The 27099-nt window shown below is 47.5% G+C and overlaps 1 long non-coding RNA gene across 1 annotated transcript; it reads left to right on the forward strand.

Moving 5' to 3' along the window:
- Positions 1-228: 228 nt before the first annotated feature.
- LOC135318430 (uncharacterized) lies at positions 229-27099 on the forward strand. Its single transcript, XR_837146.3, has 3 exons — positions 229-385; positions 2558-2744; positions 22515-27099. It is a non-coding gene; the product is annotated as an uncharacterized LOC135318430 (long non-coding RNA).

Genomic DNA, 27099 nt, shown 5'->3' on the forward strand with positions numbered 1-27099 from the left:
CCCCGCCCCCGGCCCCGCCCCCTTGGGCTTCAGCGGCTCTCGCTCGGCGAGGGGTTCCTGCGGGCGGCGCCGGCCGCGCGGGGCCCCGGCCCTCGGCCGCCCGCCCCGCCGACTGCACCCTCGGTGCGGCGCCCGGCGGCCGGTGCCCACAAGGTGGCAGTGCCGCGCTGCTGGTGCCCTGCCGGGGTCCGCGCGAGCCGCACCGGGAGGCTGGGGCCAGCGCATCCCTCCTGCAAAAGTTTAACGAACGCTGGCACACCCGGGCCTCGGGCGCTGTGGGCTGCACCTCCGGTTCCTGTGGGAGGTTTGCGCCTCATGGTCCCGGCGGCGTCTCTCTTTGTCCCCAACTCAGAGAATCAGGATTTGGGGCGTGTAACTGAAGCAGGTATGTTGGTGATTTCAGGAGTGTTTTATTTATTTTCTGTTTTAGGGCCCTTATACTGAGAATTGATTCTGAAGGAGACCTGCAGACACTTCGACAATTCTTTGTCTCTTTTTGAGAGCTTCTCCCACCAGAAGAAGCAGTCGGCAGCCTCCCTTTTATTGGGCAAAAGACTTAAACCTCCACCTTTTCCGAGGGTCCTGCCCAGCGCCCGAGTCCTGGGATCCTGGCCTGCTTACGAGAGGTGGATCCGGGGAGCCTCCAGCCCCGCCGCTGTCCCGGGATGCCCTCAGTCTCAGGCGCACAGAGAGATAAGCTCCTCTGACCTCATTTGACCTCGCTGCAGGCGCCAGGCGTCCTCATTTAGTGTACGGGCTGGAGGGTCGGCTTTTCTCTCTGCTCACTGGACTTTTTATTTGTTTTTCTTTCTTCACTTTTATCTTTGGCTTGTGGCTGGTCTCGTGTCCCCTGCTGCAGGCTAACCCCCTACACACACACACACACACACACACACACACACACACACACACACACACACACTTGGCACTCGCCTTTTTGATTTTAAATAAAAAATCAGGCCCACCTAACTCCCGGAGAGAGGTCAGAGGGTGTTCTGCATGGGGAAAAGCAGAGAGAAGTCCTCCTTGGCTTCCCATTGTCTATACCATGAAGCCCAAATTCCATCCCCTCTGGTAGTCAAGCTCTTCCCTTGGGCCACCTAAGCTACCTTGCGGGAATTTCCCACAATGCTCCCAATCTGCTGCAACCTAGCATTCACCCACCCTTGGCAGGACGATAGAGGGGGACTCCTGTTCACACGTGCTGGACTTTCCACTGAGACTGGTGTTTCACACACCAACCTAATAGCTGCCCACTTTCTGCAGTGAGGTGCAGACCATCACTGTGGGATTGCTGGAGAGTCAGTGCCATCCCTCACCTCCAGGCTGTGTAATGGGAGCCAAAGGAAGTGCCCAGGAAAGGCCAGCAGGGAACATTTTTTTAATGAAAGTGTCCACCTCTTGTGCTTTCCCACCTATGTTAAAATAAGTGAGGAGGGCTCCAGAGAACCACCTGGAGAACTTTACAGGTGTGTTCTGGAGTTTGGACTGATGTGACCTCAGAGTAGAGAGAAGTGTTTACAGTGGCAAGAGAAGGAGGTATTTGGAACAGCCTCTACTTCCAGGAGCTGGCAGGGCACACATGCACTAACTAGTCTTCCTGTTGGCAGAGTGGACCTGCTTCCCCAGGCACGGGTGAGCAGTATAAACAAGGACCTGTGGGGGAAGAGGCTGTCAGCAGAGGCTGCCCATGAAAGGGGACCTCCAACCATGGGGGAGGGGGTATCAGAATAACCCACAGAAGTACCCCACAAGAGAAAGAGCATGCATTTATATATCGGCCACCAACCCCTAATTACAACTGAGCCCCCCTTGAAGAACTTTGTTCCTTGGGCCCTGCGTGACCTGAGTCACCAGCCAGTGAATGGAGAAGGCAGAGGGTCCAAGAAGAAGAAACAACACAGACCATGTCCCCTTCCCCACCACAAGTTCCTGAACCTGGGCCTGCCTCCAGTTGTTGGTGGAAGGCGAGAAACAGTGATTGAAATGAGAGATCAGGTTTTGTATTTGATTGGACTACACTTTTTTTCTTCTTTCTTTAAATTGAGTATAGTCAGTTACCATGTGTCAGTTTCTGGTATTGTCCCAGTCATGCATATGGACTACACTTTTTAATATCTAAAAAATGAGGCAATTCGTGAATCCCTTTGACTGACCAGGAAAGACAGTCAATGAGATTTCAGAAACTCCTACTACTGACAAAAGCAAGCATTTCCGTCATATTTAGTGTTGAACCTGTATTAACTCATGTAATCCTCAGCAGCAGCCTTGAGAGAGCAGTAGTCTTATTGTTCCCATTTTGTAGATGAGGAGGCTGAGGCCCAGAGAGGTGAAGTGAATTGTGCGAGGTCCACAGCTAGTCAGTGGCAAAGCCAGGATTTGAATCCAGACTTCAGAGTCTAGGTGTGGAACTCAAGTGCTTCTCCGTCTCCGAATCTTTATTCCTAGTCTTCACTAAACCTCACCAGACTTCAGGGCTCAACTCTAACTGTTCCTGCCTAAGAACTTCCCTTGACTGTACCACTGAGGGGGCTTCCTTGATCTGTCATATTTTCAGGAGTGCGGTCATGGCTGTGGAGTGGCCATCGCCATGAACAGTGGGGGCATCTTCTGAGGAATGGCCTTCAGAATGCAAGTCACATCTGCTAATACCTTCAGTGCTGACGGCTGCTCTTGAAGGTGGATATGATGTTTGGAACCATCCAGAAGTCATTTGGACTCCAGTGAAGAAGTCAGCGATCAAGGTAAGAGAAACCATTTTTAGAAAAAGGAAATAGGATACACTCTTAACTGAATAAGGTTGGGTTTCTTCTGTGCCTGGATCTAAATGTAATTCTGAAAGAGAAAAGTCCTCCACAGGGTGAGTCCTGGCAACCTTATTGGAGAGCATGTACTCCAAGGGATATACTCAAGGGATAAAATGCTTTTGGAAGTCTACACTGTTTTTCTAAATATGTATATTTTTTCTAATCACCTTTATATTTCACCTGTATATTCACCTTTCACTTCTATTCTTTCTGTGCAACGAGATTTATGAAATGTAAAGAAAATGACTGTATCTTTTGCTTCTTTATGTAACTAGATAGTAAGTACTGAATGAGTATGCTAGGCTGGCAAGGGGTCTTGTATGTTGGGGACACTTTCTATTTGAGTAAAATTAACAGGGGAATCTCAGCCTGCAGGTGAGCGGGGCGAAGGTTGAAGGAAAAGGATGAGCAGAGAAACAGGAGAAGGACTTGGCCTCCGTGAATAGAGCGTCTCATGGGGGCAGAGTTTATTTACTGGAATCATGGGAGGTATAATTATGAAGGGATGTTTTATGGGCAGATGAGATCTTTATCTTCTAGACCAGGAGTTTCTAATTTTTTATTGGAGATTTTCCTCTGCTCCTGCCTCTAAAAGCCCCCCAAACAGAAATGCAATACAAGCAGACCTGTTTTTCTCATTCATGACTTCATTGTACTTTGCAGATATTGTGGTTTGTTTGGTTTTTGTTTTTTTTGGTTTTTTTATAAATTAAAAGTTTGTGCCAATCCTATCCACACCATTTTTCCAACAGCATTTGCTCACTCAATATATCTGTGTCATTTTTGGTAATTTTTGCAATATTTCAAACTTTATCATTATTATTATATTTGTTATGGTGATCAGTGATTTTTTTGACACTACTGTTGCAAAAACTTATGCTCACCGAAGGCTTAGATAATGATTAGTATTTTTTAGCAGTAAAGTATGTTTAAATTAAGGTATGTGCATTGTTGTTTTTTTAGGCATACTGCTGTTGCACACTTAACAGGCTACAGTAGTGTAAACATTACTTTTATAGGTACTGGAAAACCACAGAATTCCTGTGACTCACTTTATTGCAATATTCGCTTTATTGCAGTGATCTGGAACCCACAGCATCTCCAAGGTCTGCCTGTAGGTAGAACAGATAAAAGTAACAGGTCTCTGGCTAAAGTTGTGGGGGCAGGGGCCTACGACTGGCTCCCTCACTGTGGTCCCTTGTACACACACCCCTAGCTTCCTGACAGTCCAGGTCTGCTCCTCACAACTTCACATCTCTCCTCTTTCCCAGGAGTCTTTGGGACCAGTCCCTGTGGCATACCCTGCCCAATAGGCATTCTCCTTTTTCCTTGCTGTTGGAACCCAAATTAATCTGGGCAGCCATGGACTCAGGGACACAGATGAATCATGATTGGTCCAAGATAGGGATTGGCCAAATCTAACTGCTGGCTCTTTTGGTAAAATTTTATCGGGGCACAAACACTCATTTGTCTCCCTCTTGTCTGTAGACACTTTCATGCTACAACAGTAGCGTTGACTAGTTGTGGCAGAGACTGCATAGTTTGCCAAGACTAAATAATTTACTATCTGGCCCTTTATGGAAAAAGTTTGCGGGCAGCCATGGCAATCCTATTTTTCTTTTCCAGACATGTGCAGACATGTAATCATTTTTGACCAAGGGTATGTAATGTAAAGCCTCCTGGAAGCCATTGAAAACCATTTTCCTTCCTGATAAGAGAGAGTAATATGAAGAGAGTGTTATTATTGTCATTCTCTCTTCCATTCTATCACATGAATATGTGATGTCTGGAGTTGCGGCAGCCATGTTGTGAGCATGAGAAGTAATAGATGAGCCTGATTCCCTAATAGTATCATTACGTCACCAAACCTACCTTAGGACCATCTGCTTTCAAACTTCCTGTTGAACAGACAATAAAAATCCCTATGGTTTAAGCAACTCTTCACTGGATTTTTGTTACTTGCCACTAAATCTAGAATAACTAGCATATTTTATTTAAAGCCTAACAGCCAAAGGCAGAGTGTTCTTGTGGAAGTTGTACAATGGAGTGAAATATAGCAAATCTAGTGGATACTAATAATGATAGCTAATAATTATTGAAAATTTCCAGCACACTCTACCAAGTACTTTACCTTCGTTTTCTCATTATCACAAACCCTATGGAGACACTTTTATTATTATCTCCATTTTACAGATACGGAAAGTGATAGCTTAGAGAAATTTAGTGATTTGCTCAAAGTCACACAGTTAAGTGGCAGAGTTCAGACCTGCACCCAGGTCTGCTGACTTCAAAGGCCAAGCTCTCACCCGTGGTTTTACACTACCATGTCTACCGACAGACCTGTGTTCAAATTCCAGCTCAGCCACTTGGCAGGCAAGTTACTTAATCTTCTCGAGCCTCAGTTTCTCCATAATAATGTGGGGATGATTCCTGCCACAGTGCTTGAGACATGATGTTTCACCATTTTGCTCACATGCTCGCTTTTTAGGGGTAAGTGGGTGGCAGTAGGGAGCTGGAGGAGTAACCAGGAGGCAGGAAAGACGGTAGCCAGGGAAGGGAAAATAGCCTCAGTTAATGAGAAAGACTCACCAGTTCCTGAAAAAGTAAAGGAGGCTGGCGCGGGTTCTGTGCGGGGGGAGAGGGAGAGAGAGAGAGGACCAGGATACTCACTCCTCATGGACACATCTTGTGTTTGACCGAGGACTTGGCTACCTTACGGGCAGCTGTGGTCTCAGAACACTTTCTAGTCCACTGTCCTGTCTCAAGGTGCTTTGAAAAATTGTAAGGAACTAAACAGAAAGCAATTCCTTGAGTTGTTGGTATCTTTCCTCTTTGTGCAAAACCGAGCCGCTGTGCAGAAGCGAGTGCTCCTCAAAGTGCAGATCGCTGGCGTCCACGGCCATTAGCGTGTGGGCATCTTCCTTACTGCCCTGAGCGGCTTACCCGTGAGGAATGGAGTCTGAAGACTCTGAGGAAGGATCAGAGGTTACCTTCATGGTTCTCAGCTTTATTTTAGTGATTTCTTCTCTCAGCATTACTGTACGATTTTTAACGGAAAAGAATAATCAAGACCAGTCCCCTCAAAGAGCTCATGGAAAATACATGAAATGTCGAGTTTAAAAACCAGATTTAATTGTTAGGCCTTTTTTTAAAAAAGGAGAGCAAGAAAAAAGACCCCAGTGGCTTATTATGTAACGTCCAGATGTTTGGCATCAAACAGGCCAGATGAGGGGGTGATTTTTCCCTCTTCATCTGGTTGCTTTGGCCTCACTGTAGATGCAGAGAAAGAGAGCGTTAGATAAGAACCTTGCTGGGGTGGCCACGTCCCCACTCCCAGCAGGCCCTTCAAGAGACCCGTAAACATTCAGCTGCATTTTTAAGCTCTGATATGGCAGATTCTTAATGAACACATTCTTTAGACCCAGCATAAACTTGAGAAGCTTCTGGAAACCATCTAAGGTAGACAAAGCAGTGGGTGGAAGGTATTTTCCCTTCTCGTTCAGATGTTTTAGGCTTCCAGACACCTAAAGTTGTTTCATCTTCAATGTACAGATCTAACATAATATTAAAATATGCTGTGGGTTTTGCAAGAGCGAAGAGTGACAGCTGCTCTTCAGAGTGACAGACAGATGTCCATGTTTCAGCTGGCTTGGTTTGTCAGCGCGGCTGTTTGTTCTTGCCTGAAATGCCAGTGAAGGGCAGCGAGCGCTGTCCTGCTAGAATGCGGAAACCGAGACCTGATTAGAGGGAGCGTTTGTTGAAAAAGCATTTTCGCCGCACACTCGTGTGTCCGTATCCTGTGGGGAAATCCTTTCAATCCCATACCTGCTAAATAAATCTGGCAAGGAGTAAACACTCTGGAAGTCTCTTACTGGTACAGAATTCCACCTGTTATGTGGGTTCCGCCAGCCTCCAAGCTGGGGCAGCGGCGTTGGGTACCGTTCAGGCTGACCTGGGACAGAGCCCGTCGAGGAGAAGATGTGTGTCCTTCCCACACTGCCTGGTGCTGAGCCCTCGACTTGAACCTTTCATGAGAACCAAGGTGGTGTTTGGAGCTAAGACTGACGTCCTGGCTTATGGTTGCTATTATTTGGTGCTTTCCTTGAACTCGAATACTCCACCAAGCATTGAGTAATACCGCAGATCAGAAACATCTCGCTCCGCTTTCCTCTGGTTTTCCACTCAGAGCAAGGGTAGGGGTCCTGAAGCTGCTGCAGAAATCCTTTCCAAAGTTAGAATTGTGTCTCTGCGCAAACACTGTCTCTTCTTTAAAGCCCACGCGGTCTCTCCCCCCTCCTCCCAGGGCCTTGGAATACTGTTCCACATGGGTGTAGTGACTATGAGACAGTGATTTTCCTGAAGGCCCAGGCTGTGTCTCCTCATCTTTGTAAAGATTGGTGCCTGGTGCATTCATTATTAACTATTTATTAGTGATTAATTCATGCTGGATAAATGCACTGCAGTCTTTGGAAAGTTTGTGGGCCTCTGTGTGTGAGATATTGCCAGAGAATGGCAGTTAGGTCCTTTAAATTAGGGATTTATTTAAAAGTGAATTAGGAAAATTTTCTGAAGTCCCTGATGGGACTTTCGAAGATGACAAAGGGTCTGCTGGCCAAATGTTGTAACAGGGCTGCTACGCCAGCACCATCCCAAGGCGTGACTCCTGTATCTGAAAGAGAACTGTACAAATAGAACTTCCTGGGTGTACCCGCAGCTCTCTGGACGGCACACATGCACGTGTAGAAGATACCTTTACAGACCCCAAGGATTCAGGCTCACGGCCTGCTGTGTATAATCAGTCATGTATGTGTGATGCTGAAACACGTTTCAAGATGCCCCTGGTAAAGGAATCAGAGTTTGATATCTTATCAACCAAAGAGCTTTGTAGTTTTCTATTGCTGCATAACAAAATAGCCCCTAACTTAGGTGTTTAATATGACTAACATTTATCATCTCACAGTTTCTGAGGGTCAGAGTTCTGAGTGTGGCTGTGCTGGGTGGCCTGGCTCAGAGCCTCTCAGGAGACTGCAGTTGGGATGCTACAGGCGCTGTTTTCATCTGAAGGTTTGCTTGGAGCTGGAAGATCTGCTTTCAAGATGCTGCTCTCACATGGCTGTTGGCAGGAGGCCTGTGTGAGTCTCTCCAGAGGCTGCTTGAGTGTCCTCACCATGTGGCCATTTATTTCCCCCAGAGTGAGTGACCCAGGGAAGGAGCAAGGAGGACCCTGCAGTGCCTTTTATGATTTGGTCTCCAAAGTCGCACACCTTCACTTCTGCTTTATCCTGTTCATTAGAAGTGAGTCCCTAAATCCAGCCAATACTCAAGGAGAAGAGAGTTAGCCTTCACCTTAAAAAAAAAAAGTTCCCTTTTAAAGGAGGTACTGGGGATTAAACCCAGGACCTCATGCATGCGAAGCACACACTCTACCACTGAGCTTTACCCTCCCCCAAGGCACCAAAGACTTTGTGAACATATTTTAAATCCATCACAGAACTGTTGCTTTGATTCGACAGGTCTACTATGAGCGCTCACTGGCCTTTCCAGATGTGCTTGTTAAATATGTAAATCCTGCTCGCCCTGCACTCCGGAGGAAGTCCACCTCGAGTTGCCCAATGTGGGAAACAGGTTGTCCGAAAATCAGGACCTGTGGTTCTGAGTGTTTGACCTTGGACCTTCCCTTTGAAACCGCTTTGTTTTCTCTGTCCACAGCATGGAGGCTTTTCACTGAAACCCATTTGCAGCCTCTTTAAAGAAGAGTCACAGTAGCACCCACTATTAGCCACACTAAGTGTTCCACAAACGCTATTTCCTTAAATTCTCACCCCTGCCCGGTGGGCTGGACGTTCTTATCATCATCCCTGTTTTACAGAGGGGGACACAGAGGCCTGAAGTCACCTAGCCAGTCACTGGTGACACTGGGGTTTGGACCCTGGCAGTCGGGCTCTTACTTTCTTCCCTATGTTAGAGTGCCACCTCCTTCGGCTGGGCTCTCTCCTCCCAACACCCCTAAAGCTAAGTTTATAGGCGTGTGGTGTAGCTTCTGCTTTACATGAGACCATCTCAAAAACACTCTGCCCAGTAGGAAGGGATGGAGGTCTGGTATTTATGACCTCTACCACCCCCGGGCCCCACTGAGACCTCCCCACCAGCATACCCCATTCTGGGCTTGGGAAACCGTTCTCTTTTCTGTCCTTTCAGGCCTGGAGATGTCTGTCCTCCCTGGAACCTGTGAATGTGGCAGGAGGGATTTTGCAGGTGGAATTAAGTCAAGGATTTTGAGATGGGGAGATTATCCTGGATTGTCCAGATGTGCCCAGTATACAAGAATCCTCATTAGGGACAGGGGTCTGAGGATGCTATGCTGCTGGCTTTGAAGGTGGAGAAACAGGCCAGGAGCCAAGGAAAGTGGGCCACCTCTAGCAGCTGGAAAGGGCCACAGATTCTCCCCTTGAGGTTCCAGGAGTGCGGCCCTGCCAACGCCTTGACCTTAGCCCTGTAAGAACCACTTCAGACCTCTGACTTCCAGAACTCTATGGTGATAAATGTGCTTGGTTTTAAGCTACCCTCCCGCACAAAACTTCTGCAGAGTTGATGAAAATCCACCTTGTTGTTTTTACATAATACGATAATAGAGGAAGAAACTACAAAACTACATCTTATTAGAGATTATATAATGAAAGTAGGCACATGCTTAAATTACAAGCCCTGACATCAAGAAACCTAGAAATTCACTGGGAAGAAAAGGTATACACACATAAAGCAAGCAACAGACCTTTGTTCAGGGCAAGTGTGTGTGCTAGAGATAACAAGCACTGGGAAGGTACGGAGCCAGGTGGGACCACGGACGGCTGGAGCAGCTGAGCATCTCCTGGAACTCTGCTGTTATCCTGCCATGTCTCAAAGACACGTAGGAAGCAAGAAAATGATCTTGCTGATGGGCAGTCCTCGACACATGGCATTCTAGAAGGTGTAAAACAGTTCTCTGCTTTCCTGTTGGTCACCCTTTGATGGATTTAGAGCAGCCTCAGATGAGTCCCCATTCTCTCTGCTCTCCCTACCTTTCTGTTTGATGCTCTCACCCTCTGCTCAGGGTTGTGCCATCCTGCCAGTGCCTAGAGTGGTCCAGAGGTGGAGATGCTCCAAGCTCTATCTGAATGGACTGTGGGGCTTCTGACACTCACTGGTCCCTCCCAGACCATCCTTGCATTCAGCATAGGCTCAGCCAATCTTCAGAGAGGAGCATCCAGGAAATAACGAAGCTCTTTCTAGTTAGTTACCTCCCAAAGCCTAACTAACCCACCAGAGGTGAGAAGGGGTGAGTGGGAAGAGGACAGACAACCAAGCCATTTATCTGTACCAAGCAGGTTTTGGGGTCCAAAAGATTCTGAGGAAGGGCTAGAAAGTGAGTTTGTGGGGAGGAATTAAGAGCATTCCAGGCGGGGAGAAGGCATCCCCAGAGGCCAGCAAGGTAGGAACGGGCAAACGTGCACCATAGAAAGAGCCGCAAGGAGATGGACTTCCTTGGGGTAGAGAAAAATGGAAGAAAACCACGCGAGGTGAGAGTGATGGAATTCTGGTGCGCTGGGATGTCTGCCGTGGTGAATATATGTTTGGGGAGCCCTTCAAGGGCAGATCTGAATCACTCCATTTACCGTTTTTCATCTCAGTTTTGGACATGATTTCAGTGAGGCTAAAGAAAGGGAAGGTGGTTGCTGGAAGGGGCCAGGGCCACGTGTGGGACAGCTCCCACGCCGTCCCCACACCTCTTCCTGCGGAGCGCCGAGTGGTGCCTGGATAGTTCTGCCACAGAAGCCCGCAGAGTTACTGCCAGGCCTCGGAAATAATTAAAACACGTGCTGGTCAGGATCACATCCCCAAGCACACGGGTCTGTCCCGGGGTGGGCGGCCCAGACAGTTTGTCGCATTTTCCGGGAGGCTGCCCGGAGCCCCACTCCTGCCGGGCTTCCTGCGGCTGGTGGCACAGGTGTCCGGCCGCGTTAGCGCTGATCCCGGGCCCCGCTGTCGTGTGGCACTCCCCCGAAGGAGCAGTCTCCTGTTTTTCTGGTGTTTAGAGCCGAGTTCTGTGCTCCCTGCTATGTGGGTATCAAACAGAAATGATTTCAACCCTGGTCTTTGGGGATGTAGAGAGTGCCTTCTTTCTAAGTGAGTGTTTCCTGAGATCTTTTCAGACAGGCTGCCTCCAGGCTCTTCCTCTCCAGTTTGTCACGGCGTTTCTTCAGTTCCCAGTGCTGATATGGAGAAGATTCTCTCTGTCTTGGTGGCAAGATCTCATCCGGAATTTCTATCACTTTTGTAAGTGGGAAGGGGGAGATTCACACCTACTATAAATATAGTAGGTCCTTACTAAAATATTTTCTAATTTAGAGTGGAATTTGGTCTACGAAGTTTCCTTCTTGGGCTCCAGCCAGTGTATTTTAGGGGATTTTCCCAAAGGATTTCACTATGAAACGGAGCCACTTACAGAGCGTGCCTGTGGATGAGGGCTCAAGTGATGTAACGCAGCCACAGAGGAGCAGAGAAACGAGGACAGGATCTTGGGAAATTGTCCCAGTTTATAGAGCAGTGAGAGGGGGAGAGCCTGCTGGGTGGGACTGGGTTTGCTAGGGAAAATGGTGTCCTGCTTTTAGCCCTTTTAAATGGTGAGTTTTCCGCTCTTTTGCGTTCTGCTCTTCCATGTGGTTTCCATAGTGAGACGACACCAGTGTCTATTTAAGAGCTTGGATCCTGGAGTCAGATGATTGGGACTTGAAACCCAAACACAAGTTATTTAAATCTCAAAGCCTTAGTTTTATGATTTAGAAAATGATAATAGTAATAATAATAATAATAATAACAACAACAACAAGAATCATACCTAAGTAAAGGGCTCTTTTTAAAAATTTAATCATAAAATGCACACGAATTATTTAGTATCTGGCACGTAGCATAACAAGCCGTCAAAATGCTATCTTTTGTTGTTAGTAATAGTAATATTTTTATATTGTTTGTAATGAATTGGAAGGTTCAGAGTACATAAAATAGAGAGAATGCTGATGATGGCAAAATGTTAGAAAAGTGTACAAGACGCCCCAAGTTTTGGATGCTGATTGGGAATGAAGTCTTTGCTTAGTCCCTTACAGGCATTATGACTGTATCTCACTCTGTAGAGATTTACTGCCAGCTCACAGAGGAAGCCCTTCCACATTCTTTGGCTTGCACACCGGTGGGAGTGTGTGTGTGTGTGTGTGTGTGTGTGTGTGTGTGTGTGTGTGTGTGTGTATACATGCCCATATGCATATTGCTTTGTGGAGTACCCCCTTGCAGAATGTAGAGAGAAGCATTATGGGCTGTGAATGAGACTGTCACAGACAAAAGAGATTTCTCTTCTGTCCTTTCAAATGGACCACCGCCCACTGAAGAACCTTTTTCTTCCCTCTGAAGCCAAGTAAAGGCATTGGGGCTGATCGTCTTTCAACGACACTCTTTTTTCTTCTTCTGTTTGGATTTCTCTAAGCACATTCCCCAGGCGCCTGGAAAAATTAAATGAAAGAAATAAAATAATTCATCCTTTTTCTCCCTTGGAGTGAGGACCTGCAGAAATAAAGGAAACAAAGATACTTACAATAGGATCCATGTGGGCTTTAGGGAACAAAGAGTGACAACAATCAAATGTATGGCTTAAAATAGCTACACCTCGGGTAGACCTATTATGCAAGAGAAGCTGTGCTGGTGATAATTCCAACCACTTAAAGGAAGCTACGATCTTCCTACAAAGGAAGAGACTCACTATCATAAAAAGATTTGCCTTCTGGTTACAGATCTCTCATTTTGGTTGTATAGACAGGACTAGACAGCAGTGTGGGGAAAAAATTGAAATGGGAAGGGACAGAAAAAGTGGACAACAAAGAGGGGTATTAGTGATATTAATTGGAGCCAGCACCTCTGATTCACAAGGTGGTTTGCAACAGCATTGGTCAGACCTCTCCCAAGAGTGGGCATGGCGGTGATCTGTGGGCAGGGTTTTGAGAAAACCTGAGCAAGGGTGCAGAGGGATTCCCCTGACCCTCTTCTGTGCTTTACTGTCTGTCCTGAGAGCTGGTGAGCACGTGGGCTGCCGCGAGCATGGTGCTCGGAACACCCTTTCTCAAGGGCCCCAGCTATTCAGACGGGGTCTTTTATGCTTTGGGAAATAAAACAGGAGAGGAATCAGGAATGTTCCAGGAGGAAGAGACAGCAATTGCATAGTCTCTAACATAGGAAAGATTTTAATGTGTTTGGGAAACTGAAAAGAGACCAGTAAGAATGGAGAAGAGAGAGCCAAGGAGGAGAGAGCCAGGCAGGGGTGGGTTCATGCTGAGCCTTGCAGACTGTGGGAAGAACTTTAGCATGTGCAGGGTCCTGGGTTCAATCCCTAGTACCCGCTCTAAAAATAAATAAGTAGATAAATAAATAAAGTAACTACCTCTCCCTCAAAAAAAATCTCAAAAAAAAAAAAAAGAACTTTAGACTTTCATTTTAAGTGCATTAACAAACCACTGAGGACCTTTATGCTGAGGAATTACGAAGTACCTGATATGTGTTCACATTTAGGAAGATCTCTAAGTAACTTCAGGACACTCCCTGAAATGATAAACTACTGATAGTAGCTGTCAGTGTTCACCCCCCAGATCTTGGAGGCAGGCTGGGGTAACAGGGGCCAGCCCACCTCCCCACATCCCCTGGTCCGCTGGCAGGCACAGTGTTTTCTATATCCCTGGCCCCAGGTTAAGACATTGAAGAGGAAGGTCACAAATGAAACTCCATCTTGGAAATTTTCTGCATTAGAAAAATCCCCAAAGTGTAACTAAACCAGAGAGAACACAGAGATCACTTGATTCTTTAAGAAGTCTTCAAAATGCCACTGAAGTTTTCTCCAGGTCCTTTTTTGCAAGTTCAAATCAGGCTATAATGATCTGTAAGAAAGCAACAGGCCCTAGTTTACGGCTCCACCTCTTTGAAGCAAACATGGGCAAAACATAGGTATATGTGTTTATCAGTCAGCTGAGGTTTAGTTATGCTGCAGTAACAAACAACCCCAGCTCTCAGCGTCCTCACAAAGAAAGATCTTTTTCTCTCTGAGTTACAGCTCACGGGTCACTTTGGCTCTGCTCTAGTGCTGTTTCTATTCCAGAACCTGGCCTGAAAAAGCAGCCCCAGGTGGGACACACCAGCCTCATGGCAGAGGAAGAGAGCAGTGGTGAGGCTGTGTCTTAGCTTTGACAGCTCCTGGCAGAGATGGCACGGCCCACATTCATTCACATTTCATGGGCCAGAGGAAATCAAATGGTCAAGCCTGATGTTAGCAGGAAGGGAGGAATAACTGTTCTGCAGGAACTGTCTGCGGAGAGGGGCACTAAATATTATTAACGAACAATGTGTTCAATGCCATATTTTGGCATTGTTCAATGCCAGTTTTTAAAAATGGAGACGTTTTTAAAAACTGATTTCAAGGTGAAAATTCAGTAATAATCTTTTGTTAATAGAGATGACAACTTTCAGATACTATAATTCCGAGTATGAGTCAATCCCTGAAAATTAGCACCACAAGCATTCCTTTAGAAGGATGACTTGTGAAAGTCTGAAATGTATAGTTGGGAAGTGATTAAACCCAATTTTACTAGAAGAAAAGAACATTTAATAAAGCAGAGTTCTCAGTTTCTAATCTCATCTTGTACCGGTGCCTCAAAAATTTGAGACCAACTGCTGGGAAGATTTTTATGCAGAGAAAAGCAAAAAAGAATCTTGTATTTCTTTTGTCAAGTTGGGGTGAATGGGATGAAGAGAATATATGGGTAATGTAATTTTAGTTGACATTATATTCCATTTAAGAAAGTCTGTCGTGGGGTTAGCTTTGAAGTAGGAAGGTTTATTTCACCAAGGAGGGAAAAAAATCCCAGTTCATAGAAGGCAAGGAAAATTATAAGCCAAACAGCAAATACATCACATCTGGTTGAGGGCCTGCCCGTTCTTGCCTGGACTGTGGCAGTGGCCCCGGCTGGCCTCTCTGTTTCTGCCCTAAGTCTGTTCTTCACACAGCAGGCAGAGTGGGTCTTCTCAAACTTAGTGTATCACGATCTGCTCAGAATCCACACAGAACCCTCCAAGGAGACTCCCAGCTCACCCTGAAAGATAACCGGAGTTCTTCCCGTGGTCTGTGGATCCTGCGGGATGTGCCCTCCGACAGACTTGCTGAGTTCCACTCCCACTGCTCACCTCCTCCTCCCTCCATGGAGCCACGCTCACCTCCTGGCTCTTCCTTGTCCTCTGACCTGCCAGGCTTTGCTGCTCCAGGACTTTTGCACTGACTGTTCCCTCTGCCTGGGACACTCTGACTCCAAAACTCCACATTCCAAATTCTTTTCCTGTATCAGGAGGCCGTCCCTGACAGCTTGATCTAAAATAGCACCCAGGCCTTCTCTGCCCACTTACCTGGCTTTATTTTCCCTTCTTAGCGCGTGTTGCTACCTGACATCAGTCACATGCTCATCCTTCATCTTTTTTTCTCGCTAGATTATAATCGCCAAGAGAAGGGGTCTTCGTTTCATTCACCATTTTATTCCTGGTGCTAAGAACAGTGGCTGGCATGTAGTAGGTGCCTACTAAAATTTGTTGGATGAATTAAGGAAACTATGTAGTTCTGTCATTCCTAACTTCATCAGGTTTGTGTAAATATGAATATGTCATTAATACAGAAACGGATAGAAATGTGTTTCCCTGCCTAGAAGATTCAGTCCATAAAACTCTGTTGAAAAACCCTACACAGTCAGTGTTTTAAAACAGAACAGAAGACCATAATCCCATAATTTTTTCCGCTTTTTGTTAGTTTTCTTCTGCCAAGTCTCAGTGTTTACAGTACCAGGAAGCATGACAGGAGGTCACAGAATCCTGAATAATGGGCTGGATTTCAAAAGTCATTGGATACATTTCCGCATGAACGATGGCTGTCCTTTGTAAATTGAGCATGGTAGATTTCAGTTGGAGCAGCAATGATGAGAATTAAAAAGAATAGCAAATATAAGGGTGGTGGGGAAAGAAAATCAAACATGGAGCCGAAGCAGGCTGATGGGACAGCTACCAGGATGACGGAATGAAAGCAATCAACAAACCACCAGGCTCAGGACAGCCTGGGTACCGGTCAGCCCACACTCTGCCGACCAGGACTTCTGTAACCTTGGAAAACCGCATCCCAAGTTTCCCTGTACTTCTGTTTCCATTAAGACAATTGCGGCCACCTTTCTGCACTTTGCCTTCACCCTCTGCTGAAGCGCCACCGCACAAGTCCCCTGTCCCATCTGCAGCTTTTGTACCCGTAGGGAGCCAGTGAGTGACAGCGTGGGGTGACGTGCCGGGTCCAGCTCCCTGCTCTAACTCGGGGCTTCTGCAGGATTAGAGCACATTTTGTATTTGCTTTTCCTCCTTGTTGGCCCCGCCGTGATGACACACGGTGAATCCTCTGTACTTTTGGAAAAAATGCATGATGGAGAGAACAAGTTGGATTTTCTTTGGAGCTTGAATGAACCCTTCACAGTGATGACGAGTGATTAAGATGCTTTGGTGATCGAGAGCAGAGCTGGCTGGTTAGGAACGCAGAGCCTAACGCTTCACGAAGTACCACCCCAAAAGGGAGGCCTTGCCCAGCAGGGAGAGTGTGGATTCTTGTAATCCGGCCTCGAGGAAGACATCCCAGGCCCAGCAGGCCTCTGTGGCCTTCCTCGCTAAGTTAGAACACACACACATGCCGGTTTCCCCTTGGCTGGAGATGGTTACCCAAGCCTGTATCACACCCGTGAAACATACGCTTCTCCCCCAGCTGTGAGCTGATAAAAGCATCTTCAAAGGCCACCAGGCTGCCAGATAGGGTTGCTGGGTAGCTCAGAGAGGCTGGACCCTGGCAGTGAGCTGCAAGTTCATCACCGCCCTCATCCCTTTCAGAAAGCCCAATTGCTCGTTGTAAAAGGCAGAGAAAGGGAATTCCTGCGTGGGAAATCTGTAATCTAGCCCAGGCAAGTAGTAGATGCCTACAGACGTCACTCCTCTTAGCCTCGGAACAGCCCTGCCCACATAGTGTCACCTTCCTCATTTTAGAGGCGAAGGAGTCACCACTCAGGCAAGTTAAGTAACCGTCCCATCTGTCAGGACCTGGGCAGGAAACTCACACCCACTCAGAGGCTTTAACAGAAGAGCATTTAAGGAAGGGTACTGTTTACAAAGGTGTGGGTAGGGCTACAGAGGGGCAGGGAGCCGCAGCTTTGGGGGTGAATGGTGGTGGGAAGCCGTGACCGGTCCTGGGCCTGGAGGGCCAGAGCAGGATGGCATGGTCAGAGGCTGTGAGTGCGGGGCAGGAGCCAGGAGCTAGACCCGGCCAGGGATGTGATGCAGTTGCCTCGGCCACGTGGTCACTGCCAAAGCAGGGAGACAGCCAGGGCAGTGAATACCTCAGCTTCTCTGTATTCCTGTCCCATCCTGTTGGCCCACAAGAAAGCCAGATGACAAGGAGGCTGGTGAGCCATCCGTGGGCTCAGCCTCTCGGGCAGGACAGGGCAGGGCAGGGGGTGGCTCTGAGGTGGTGGTGATCAGAGGAGACAGACTGGCTTCCAGCATCACCAGTGGGTGGTACTGCTCGCGGGGGGGGGGGGGGGGTCCTGCAGCCAGCTGGGACCCCGCTGTCTTGCATTCTTTGCACCTTCCTCTTCTGGAACTTCCTCTCCTTTCCTCCCTCTTGCCCTTCATCCCCCTCCCTCCCCTCTTCTCTCTGGTCCTCCTTTCTCCATCCCTCCTTTCCTCCTCCTCTTGTCTCCTTCCCGTCCTCCTGCCCTCCCCTCCCCCCCTCTTCTCCTTATTCTTTCTCTCTCTCCCCCCACTTTCCTTCCAACCTTCTTTCCTCTCTCCCTCCCTTTCTCTGCCATGAACCCACTAGGCACTGGGACACCGCTGGCTGAGACCCGGCTCCCTTCCCAAGGTCCTCACTGCAGCATCAGGCTATTACGGAGCTTTTTCCATTAAGGACACTCCGTGTTTTCAAGCCCTAAGCACAATTTGCTTTAGAATCTCACTTTTAAAAAAGGCTCCATATGTGAAGTCCTTGGAGATCCCCCAGGCAGGAGGGCAACCTAAGTTTATAGCCTCCTGCTCCAAGGGCCTCACACACCCGAAGCTGCCCCAATTCAGCTGACGGAGCCGCAGCTTTTGCTGTAAGAGTCCATTCATTTATTTTTAAATATATTTTCCACTTTGCCTCACACCAAAAAGGACTTATGTTTGGAGACGCCTACACCCGTGAGCTTCTTGGGAGAGTCAGGTACTTGGGACAAAGCCCTGTGACCAGGTGCCCCCCACCTGGGCCGGGAAGAGCCTCCCCAGGTGGGAACGGGGGCAGTCAGCCCCCACCCACCCCGGCTGTGAACTGGGGCAAAGTGCTGGCGCCTTTCTCTGCACCCCTTCTTCATAAAATAGACATAATGACCCCTTTTCTTTTTCACAGGTGTGCCGGGAGGCTTCTGTGCACTTTGAAAGTACTCGGAGCCCCCGTTTGGGAGCGGGGAGCGCAGGCCAGGCTGCGGGTCTCATTACGCACCGAGAGGCGCATTCGCTTCAGCTGGCTCTGCGCTCTCGCCACGTCCCCGTGTTCTTGACTAAAGTGCTCTTCAAGAAGAATTTCTCCGAGGCTCCCATGTTGACATCCGCCTAGTGTTTCGAGAGCCAGGCTTGCTAGCTGTTTGTTCCTTTGGATGAAAGCCTGCAGTCGCTCTATTAAACACTCTCCATTCAGCGGGAAGAAGGGGCAGAAGTGGGTGGGAGGAGGGAGCAGAAATCCAGAAACTGCTCACAAAAACTGGGCGATAGGCCTTTTGCTTCCCAGTGTTCCCTTGCCGTCTCACAACCCTGGACGTCAGCCCTCACGGGATTTGAGAAAATGAATCAAAGCAGGTGTATCTGCTGTAAGAGGGACTGGGCTTCCGCACAGTTCGGGCTAGTGTGAGAAGCGTTCCAGTGCTGGTCAGGCGTGATGCTGGACTAGCGCGTTGGCTGGGGCGGGGATACTGGGTTCCAGTGACTTTCTCTCTCTCTCATCTTTCCAGCGAAAGCATTTGGCCTCAGAACTTGCCTTCTCAAACTCTCTGACACTGTTTCCCCACATCAGTTCTTACTTCTTGCCTTGTTGCCAGAGAAACCAGCCAAAGAAGGAAACTTATATGCTCTCTAGGGAGGGGGGACCCGTTTGTGTGCAGAGGAGCCTAGACTTCTGGGCACATCAGGGCAAAGCAGCACTTTTCTCTGGCAGCTCTGGGGCATCCTTGGCAGGCAACCCAGGGAGGTGGAATGGACACCCACTCGAGAGGCAGAACTCACAGGTTCTTTAGTCTGGATGTCATCTTGAGCCAGCCTTGTGACTTTGGACAAGTCACTGAACATCTCCAGACCCCAGTGTCCCCACATATAAAAAAAAATGAGATGAGAATATCAGCGTCACAGGATTTTTGTGAGTATTCTTTCATTGACTAAGCAAATACGTGCCAAGTGCCTGCGTGCCAGGCACTGTGCAGGTGCTGGGGCTGTCGGCCTTTGCTTTCAATGTATTTCTGATCTGTGGGAGGAATGGATGTGAAATAGGCAAAAACAACAGTGTTTGCTGAGTGAGCACAGAGTGCTACAGTAGGGGCGAGGAGAGAGAGAGAGATGAGTCACAAGAGGGACACCCAACCCCGTCTTGGATGGTTAGGGCAGGCTGCCTGGAGGAGGCCACGACTCAAGTGAGAACTGGCCAGTGGAATAAATTGGCAGGGAAAGGGGTACAGAGACCCAAGAGGGCATTACCCATCAATTCAGAACGGCTGGAATGGAGAGAAAGAGGAAGAGCAGTCAGGGTCAGGGGCACGGGCAGTGGTGGGTTTGATGGGTGTGCGCCTGGAGATTAAGGCAGGGGTCGTGCTAAGAGGTTCAGACATTGTCCTGGGGCAATGTGGAGCCATTGAATACCTTTAGTGAAGGGGTGACAAAATCAGATTTGTGCCATAGAAAGATGCTTGAGTTGCAGTGTGTAAATTGAATTAGAGGGTATGTTGGATATTTTCCATCTGCCCCTCCAGACCCACTTGCTACCTTCTCCATCCCACTCTGTGGTCTAGTAGCCTGGCACGTTTGGGGCTGCAATAGCAGGCTTCTCTGCCCTATGATTTCCAGGCACGTTCAGCCCATAGGAGGCAGGAGCAGGAGATGGGAGGGTAGAAGGAGAGAGAAACTGGGGTATCTGTTCCCCAGCTCCCTCCCTGCCATGCCTCAGAGAGGCACTGGCTGTTTTCCCTGCTGCAGCCACGGATCCTGCCTGGCAGACCTTTCTCCCTGCTGTGGCTCTCTCTCTAGGTTGTATACGGTGTCAGCTCCTTTTAGGTCCAGCCACCCAAGGCTCCCCACTGTTGCTAGCCCCAGGGCACCTCTCCATCCCTTGCTGGTAGCTGATGACCCTGCCAAGAACCTCTGTTAGTAGGGATTCTTCAAGGACCCCATGGCAGTGTGCCATCTGCGGTACCTCGACCCAGTACAGGGGGTTATGTCTGGAGCAGTGTGATGTGAGGCCGTTGTATCCATCCAGGCCACGGTGACGGTGGGGAAGTGGCAGAAGGAACTCCAAAGATAGCTGCAAGATAGAAACAATAGGACTTACATGTAGGGGTGAGGGAGGGAAAGCTATGATTGACTTCTGTGGCTTCTGTACCTGGGAGGATGGTGGTGGTATTCGCTGAAACGCCGGAAGGGCTGGGGTACGTAGGTTTGGGATAGAAGGAGATACTCAGAGGCTTTCAGATGGGAATACTCAATAGGCACTTGGGTATAAAAATCTATGGTTCAGAAGAGGAATCTGGGCTGGAGACTCATTAGCATAGAGATGGCAAACGCTGTAAAAGAAAGGCTAATGACCCAGGCAGAACACGCAGCGTGAGCAGAGAAGGAAGGTGAGGCAGCCGCCTCGGGGAGAGACACTTGGAAGGGCTGGACTGCTGCAGTGGAGGCTGAGAGCCCACCGTCGGGGGCAACAGAAGCAGAGGTAGGAAGTCTGGAAACTGAGCACCTATTCAACTGAGATTCTTCGAAGTGTATGAAAGATGATGTGGTCAGCAGCCTCGTTGTTCCATCTAAGTCTCTTCTCTGGACAGAGACCCTTTCCTTTATTGAAGCCCCTCAGAGTCATGGGAGCACAACATAGTCTTAAATTCCATAAATATGGGTTGAATGTTTTGTATACTCAAGTCTCAGAAACGCCTCTAAAATCAGGTGGCTTCTGAGAGCTCGTGATGTGCAGTTGTGGTAAAATGAACATAACATTAAGTTTGCCACCTTTGTCATTTTTAAGGGTACAGTTCAGTGGCGGTAAGTATGTTCACATTGTTGTATAATGGATCTCCAGAATTCCTTTCATTTCTGCAAAACAGAAATTTTGTACCCATTAAGCAATAACCCTCTCTCCCGCTAGCCCTTGGAAAGCACCATTTTACCTTCTGTCTCTGTGAATTTGACTACAGGCAGACCTCGGAGATGCTGCTGGTTTGGTTCCAGACCGCTGCCTTAAAGCAAGTCACATAAATCTCTTGGTTTCCTGGTACATATAAAACTTACTTTTACACTGAACTGTAGTCTTAAAAAAACAACGTACACACCTTAATTTTGCTAAAAAATGCTGACCATCATCTGAGCCTTCAGTGAGTCATAGTAGTGACATCAAAGTTCACTGACCCCAGATCACCGTAACAAATACAGTAATAATGAAAAAGAAATAGTGAGAGAATTGCCAAGATGTGTCACAGAGACTAGAAGTGAGCAAATGCTGTTGGAAAAATGGTGCCAGTAGACTTGCTCAACGCAGGGTTGCCCCAGACCTTTAATTTGCAAAAACACAATAAAGATCAATAAAGCAAGGTCTGGCTAAATTCTAGGCAGCTCCTGTAAGTGGAATCATGTAGTATTTGTGCTCCGTGACGGGCTTATATTTCACAAAGCACAATATCCTCAAAGTTCATTCGTGTCGTCGCGTCAAAATTTCCTTTCCTTAAAAACCTGAACAATGTTCCTTTGTATGGACAGACCACATTTTGTTTTTTTAATTCATCTGTTGATGGATACTGGGGTCGCTTCCACCTTTTGGTTGTTGTGAATAACGGTGCTATGAACGTGGGTGTAAGGCTATCTGTGAGAGTTCCTGTTTTCAGCTCTTTGGGGTTTATACCCAGAAGTGGAGTGTCATGGGATTTTTTGCATTTAACATAATACTAGATTATCTTTTAAAAAAAGTTTAAATCTCAGTGGTTGAAGAATAAGGAACGGAGGGGTTTTAAATTATATTTTTAATTTCCGACACCCATTACTTCTTTCCCACCCTGTGTCGCTTGGCACCTCTGAAACCTACAAGAGGCTTGCATGAGGGAATTCTGCAGTATTGGAATACTCCTCTGGAATACTTGTCTCTTCACCCAGGCATGTATCTCCTTACTCATGGCCTGAGTCGGTGGCCGACTAGCGTAACGTCAGGGTCCTGTCCGCTGTAGTGTGAGTTGGGATTCCTTCCTTTTTAAGGTTGCGCGTCTATCTCCTGTTTTACCTCGTAGGGTGTTTCTCCGTTTCCAAAGGCCTTTCATACCCATTCTCCCTTTCACTCTCATTTTCCCCCCATCGCAGCTGGGGAGCGGTTACCCCTCCGGGTTGCAGCTGAGGAAACAAGCCGCACGGCCTCAGGACCACCCAGAAAGCAGAGGCCTGGGACCGGGGCGCAGGCTTTCCCTTCTGGTCCATGGAGCTTGCCTGGAGCACAGCTGATGTGCAGAGCCCTCTGTGCATGCTCTGCAGAGAGGCTCTGGAGGAAGCCAGGGGACAGGAGACCTCCTGCGAGAGAGAAGAGGTCCAGTGACAAGTCAGTGACAAGACAGAAGTGGAGAAAAGGCCCAGGGCAGAGGACCTGGCAGCAAACCCACTGTGGCCCCAGCCCAGCAGTCAGCCTCCTCTGCTTTCCTTCTGGGACATGGGCTGCAGGCAGATTTGTCAGGCCAGCCCTAGGAGCGGGGTGACCAGCTAGCCCTAACAAGGTGACGCCTCAAAGTTAACAGTCAGTGATGAGAGCAGCCAGGCAGCAGAGAGGGTGGGGAGTCGGGGTGTGGAGCACGCCGCCCTGGCTGGCTGCGGGCACGCTGCCTCACAACACTGTCACTGGTGTGAGCAGCTCCCTTAGTAAACCCAGTGACCTCCTGTCCGTGGGAGAGTGCTGTTTGGGACATCTTGTTGGGGTTGGTGGGGATTACCTTTGAAGCTGGAGCTGTCATCTGTCTCTTGGCGTTCACGCCCAGACCATCAGACAGTCCTGGGTAAGAACAGACCTTCTGCGCCCTGGAGAATGCACCCATCAGGAGCGCTCCTGGCGGTCAGACTTACAAGCAGAAGTGCATAAACCCCGGGGCCGGCGAGTCAACCCGAATCTCTGGGACCTGGGCTCAGCCAGTGGAGGAAGTGAGCAGGGGGTCGCTGCCTCTGGGTCCCCACTGGAAACTGCTTCACAGATCACGCTGCTCAGGCTTCCCGTTCAGAGACTGTTCCAGAACATTTGCTATTTGTCATGGTTAGGAGGTGGGTTATCCTGGTTAATCATGTCTTCTGGTTATAGGTGAGTTATTAGTTATCATTCATGGAGCACAACATGTCAAAAAGGATTACAACGCTACAAAATGCTCTGAACAGTGAATTACACGGAACATAATCCAGTCTATCTTTTAAAATGCCGACGCCACTTTTATTTCGTTAGGAACGTGATTATGAACCCCACGGACCAAAGAACTGGTGAAGCATACAAGTGCTGGTTAAGAGAATGCTGGACAAACGGCTTCTCCTGAACGTCCCACATCTTGATTCTGTCATCTGTGAATGTTCTTAAAGGGAACTGAGTTTGTTTGAAGATGATTAAGATTCAATGAGCAAATAGAAGAGGCAACTTAGACCAACTCCACATCCAACACAGAATTCCCCTCTGAATTTCCTGACCGTTTTTTTTTTTTTTTCCTGCCTTTTCTCAAGAATCCTTGGTATCAAGGATTCTTCCCAGTTTCCTTCCAGCTAAGCCTGTCACCTCCATTTCCTGCAAACTTCCTCAAATGTTTGCAGGTCATCCTTTGAATATGCACTTGTTTGGGGGGCTCCAGAGAGAACTCTAACAGTAGACGCGGTGAGTCCGGTACCAAGTGCCTCGGGACCGCCATCCCCTCCTCCTGCACTGCTTACTTCCATGGTGGTGCCTAGGAGCTCTGGCTCTCTCCAGGGTCATTCTCCCTGGGTCCGAGTCCTGGCCCCGCCACTTCTTACTTGGTGACAACAAAGAACCTCTTGGCAACAAAGAACCTCTCATGCTATTAAAGGGGAGAAATCGTGCTGTCAGCGTCACAGCCTGCCAGGTTTATGGCAGTTGAGATCATGCATACATAGTAAATACATTGACCTGCAACGTACTGAATACTCAGTAAACGTACCAGCTTGGAGGACAGTGATCAGGGACACAGATGATGAAGTCTGAGTGGCTGGGTTCACATCCCAGCTCAGGTTCAAATTTTGACCCCCACCACCTCCAAACCAAACAGCCTTGGGTGAGTAGCTAAAACCCTGTGTGCCTCAATTTCCTTACCTGAAAAAGGGAGGTCTAAGGTTTCTGTGAGGGATAAATGAGCTATTGTACGTAAGGTGCTTGGAACAGACCCTGGAAAGTAAAAAGGGCCGTATAAGTGAGAGCCATAGTTATTATTATAGCTTGAAAAGTCATCTTATCTTTAAAAGAAGTCACATCGGAGGCTGGCCCATGCTGGAGCCATGGGCACCAACATGCCAGTTCCCACAGCCCTCACCACCTGATGGTCTGTGCATCACCTGTTCTCACTGCTTGTATTTTTGTATCTCAGACTATTCCCTTAGCAGGGCATCGTGAAGATGGCAAGTGCTTCGAGAATCTCTGGTCTTTGTGCTTACATCTCTCTCCTCTGAACTATTTGAAGTCTGCTTTCTTAGTTTCTGGGTAGCTTAACTACATAAGTTATCTCCAAAAAATGCCTCGTCCAAAAACTGCTTGGATCCTTGAGGGAGAACCAACCTCCCACCACACTGGACCCACCCCTAGTGGGTGGGAGGCACTGCATGGCCCAAGTGTGTTCAGTATCCCTGTTCAATATCCCTTACTCCCTGTGAGCCTGTAAGGCCTTCAAGACAGGGCCGTGCTAATTGATTTTCCTATATTTACTGGGTTCGGGCACCGTTAAGAGTGATGCCCAGCTGCTTCATGCTCTTGTCCCGCTGCCAGTTGGCAAGAAATTCTCCCCTTTTTAGAAGCACTTAGCGCAGGGTAGGTGCTTAAAGATGTTTCTGGAGTAAATGCGATGTTAACCTGGCCCAGCAGCCCCGTCTGTGAGAAAAAGAATAATGTGGAGAACCTTGTTTAAACTGCAGAGTATTTCCGTTGTTACCGTTGCTTCTAAAGCAGCAAAATTACTTTTCCAAGACCTTTGTTTCTATTTCCCAGTGGGCATGTCTCTGAAGAAGAATGAGAATTAAGGCTGGAAGAGAAAATATCCTTCTTTATTTTTCTATCTTATTACAGTTTATAGAGATTCAGTTATTTACTAAAATAAAATACAAACTTGTACTTTGTTTTTAATAAAATGAGACTTACACCAGATGTACAGAGAGTTAAGAGATTTCCATTGCTCGTAAATATTGCCTTTAGGCCAGTTTTATCACTAAAGGAAAGCACTGAATTATTTCTTCCCATTGTTACCCCTTCTTCCAGTTCCCACCTCCAGCTTCTCCACGTGATTATTTTAGCCTGATTTTTATGTGCAATGCAAATGTTAAGCAAAGGCACCACAAACAAAATCAAGAGCAGACAACTGGGAAAAAAAAAAAACCTTCAAGTTGTATTATAGACAAAATATAAGTATCGTTAAGTTAGTAAGACAAAGGCATAAGTCCAGTATAGAAATGGGCAAAAAATTGGCACAGGCAGTTCACAGATGAAGAAATACAAATGTTCCATACATATTTAAAGACTGCTTATCACTAGTAATCAAAGAAGTTAAAATGTAAAATGTAATATGATTTTTTTTCCAACCATCAGATTGACAAAACTGAAAAGAATAAAAATCACCAATATTACCCTGGAGTTGTGGAAACAGAAATACTTAAAGGGAAGGTAAATGTGTGTAAGCCTTATGGAGCAATTTAGCCATTTTCACTGAGAACTTAAAAATATTCATACTGATAATTATAATCACTTTCAAAATGTATTCCTAGGGAATAAAACTGGCAGTTGTACAGAGATGTATGCAGAAGGACAGCCATTGTAGCACTTGATAATAGCAAATAAAAAAAAAGTCTGAAGCAACATAAATTTCCATCAACGAGAGATCAGATAAATCAATGGTGGAACAGTCGCACAGTAGGGTAGTGTGCCTGCATTAAAAAGGATGAGGTGGAGGTTTGGGTCCACAACATACACTGAAGAGAAAATGGCATGGTATGATACAGTGTGATGCATCCTTATTTTATAAGAAAAATAGAAAAATTAACTGAGAATACATTTATGTTCTGATGTCTACATTTCTGTACTTTTTTTTTTTTTTTTTTGGTATTTTAACATACATGCAGTTAACAAAAAGCACTTGTATCTGAGTCTTTGATGGGTACTGGGGAATGATTCAGAGGCTGGCAGAGTGCAGTAATCTCTCCAGTACTTCGTATTTCAAAAGCTTTGGGGGAAGCCTGCTCACCAGAGGTGGGCCTAGCCCTTTCTTCTTATGGGCGTGTGTCAAGGGGCTAAATCTTAATGCAGAACAATGTCTGGGCATTCGTGCAGCAAGTAGTTCAGAATATAGTAGCAGGGGAATTTTATCACCTCACATCTGCCTTGGCCAGTCAATCTTCTGTACCTCCCCGACCCCAACCACCAGTCCTCTATCTTCAGTTTCCTTCTGGCCATCTCTCGGGCATCCCGGAATGATCCAAAACCTAACATGGCACAAGCTTGTTGAATTCCTCTTGGAACGAAGGACCCCTTTCCACACATCTCCCCTGACATCTTCTTGATCCCCTCAGGCTTTGCGGGGGCCGCCAGCCCCGTGGGAAATGTGCCTCATCTGTGACGTGGTGTGCTGTAACTGGGAAAGACACACCAGGTTTGGAAGACTTAGTATTAAAAACAAAAACAGTCGGTAAAATATTAACTTTGAATCATGATATT

The sequence above is a fragment of the Camelus dromedarius genome, chromosome 19, assembly GCF_036321535.1.
Source record: "Camelus dromedarius isolate mCamDro1 chromosome 19, mCamDro1.pat, whole genome shotgun sequence".
Lineage (NCBI taxonomy): Eukaryota > Metazoa > Chordata > Mammalia > Artiodactyla > Camelidae > Camelus > Camelus dromedarius.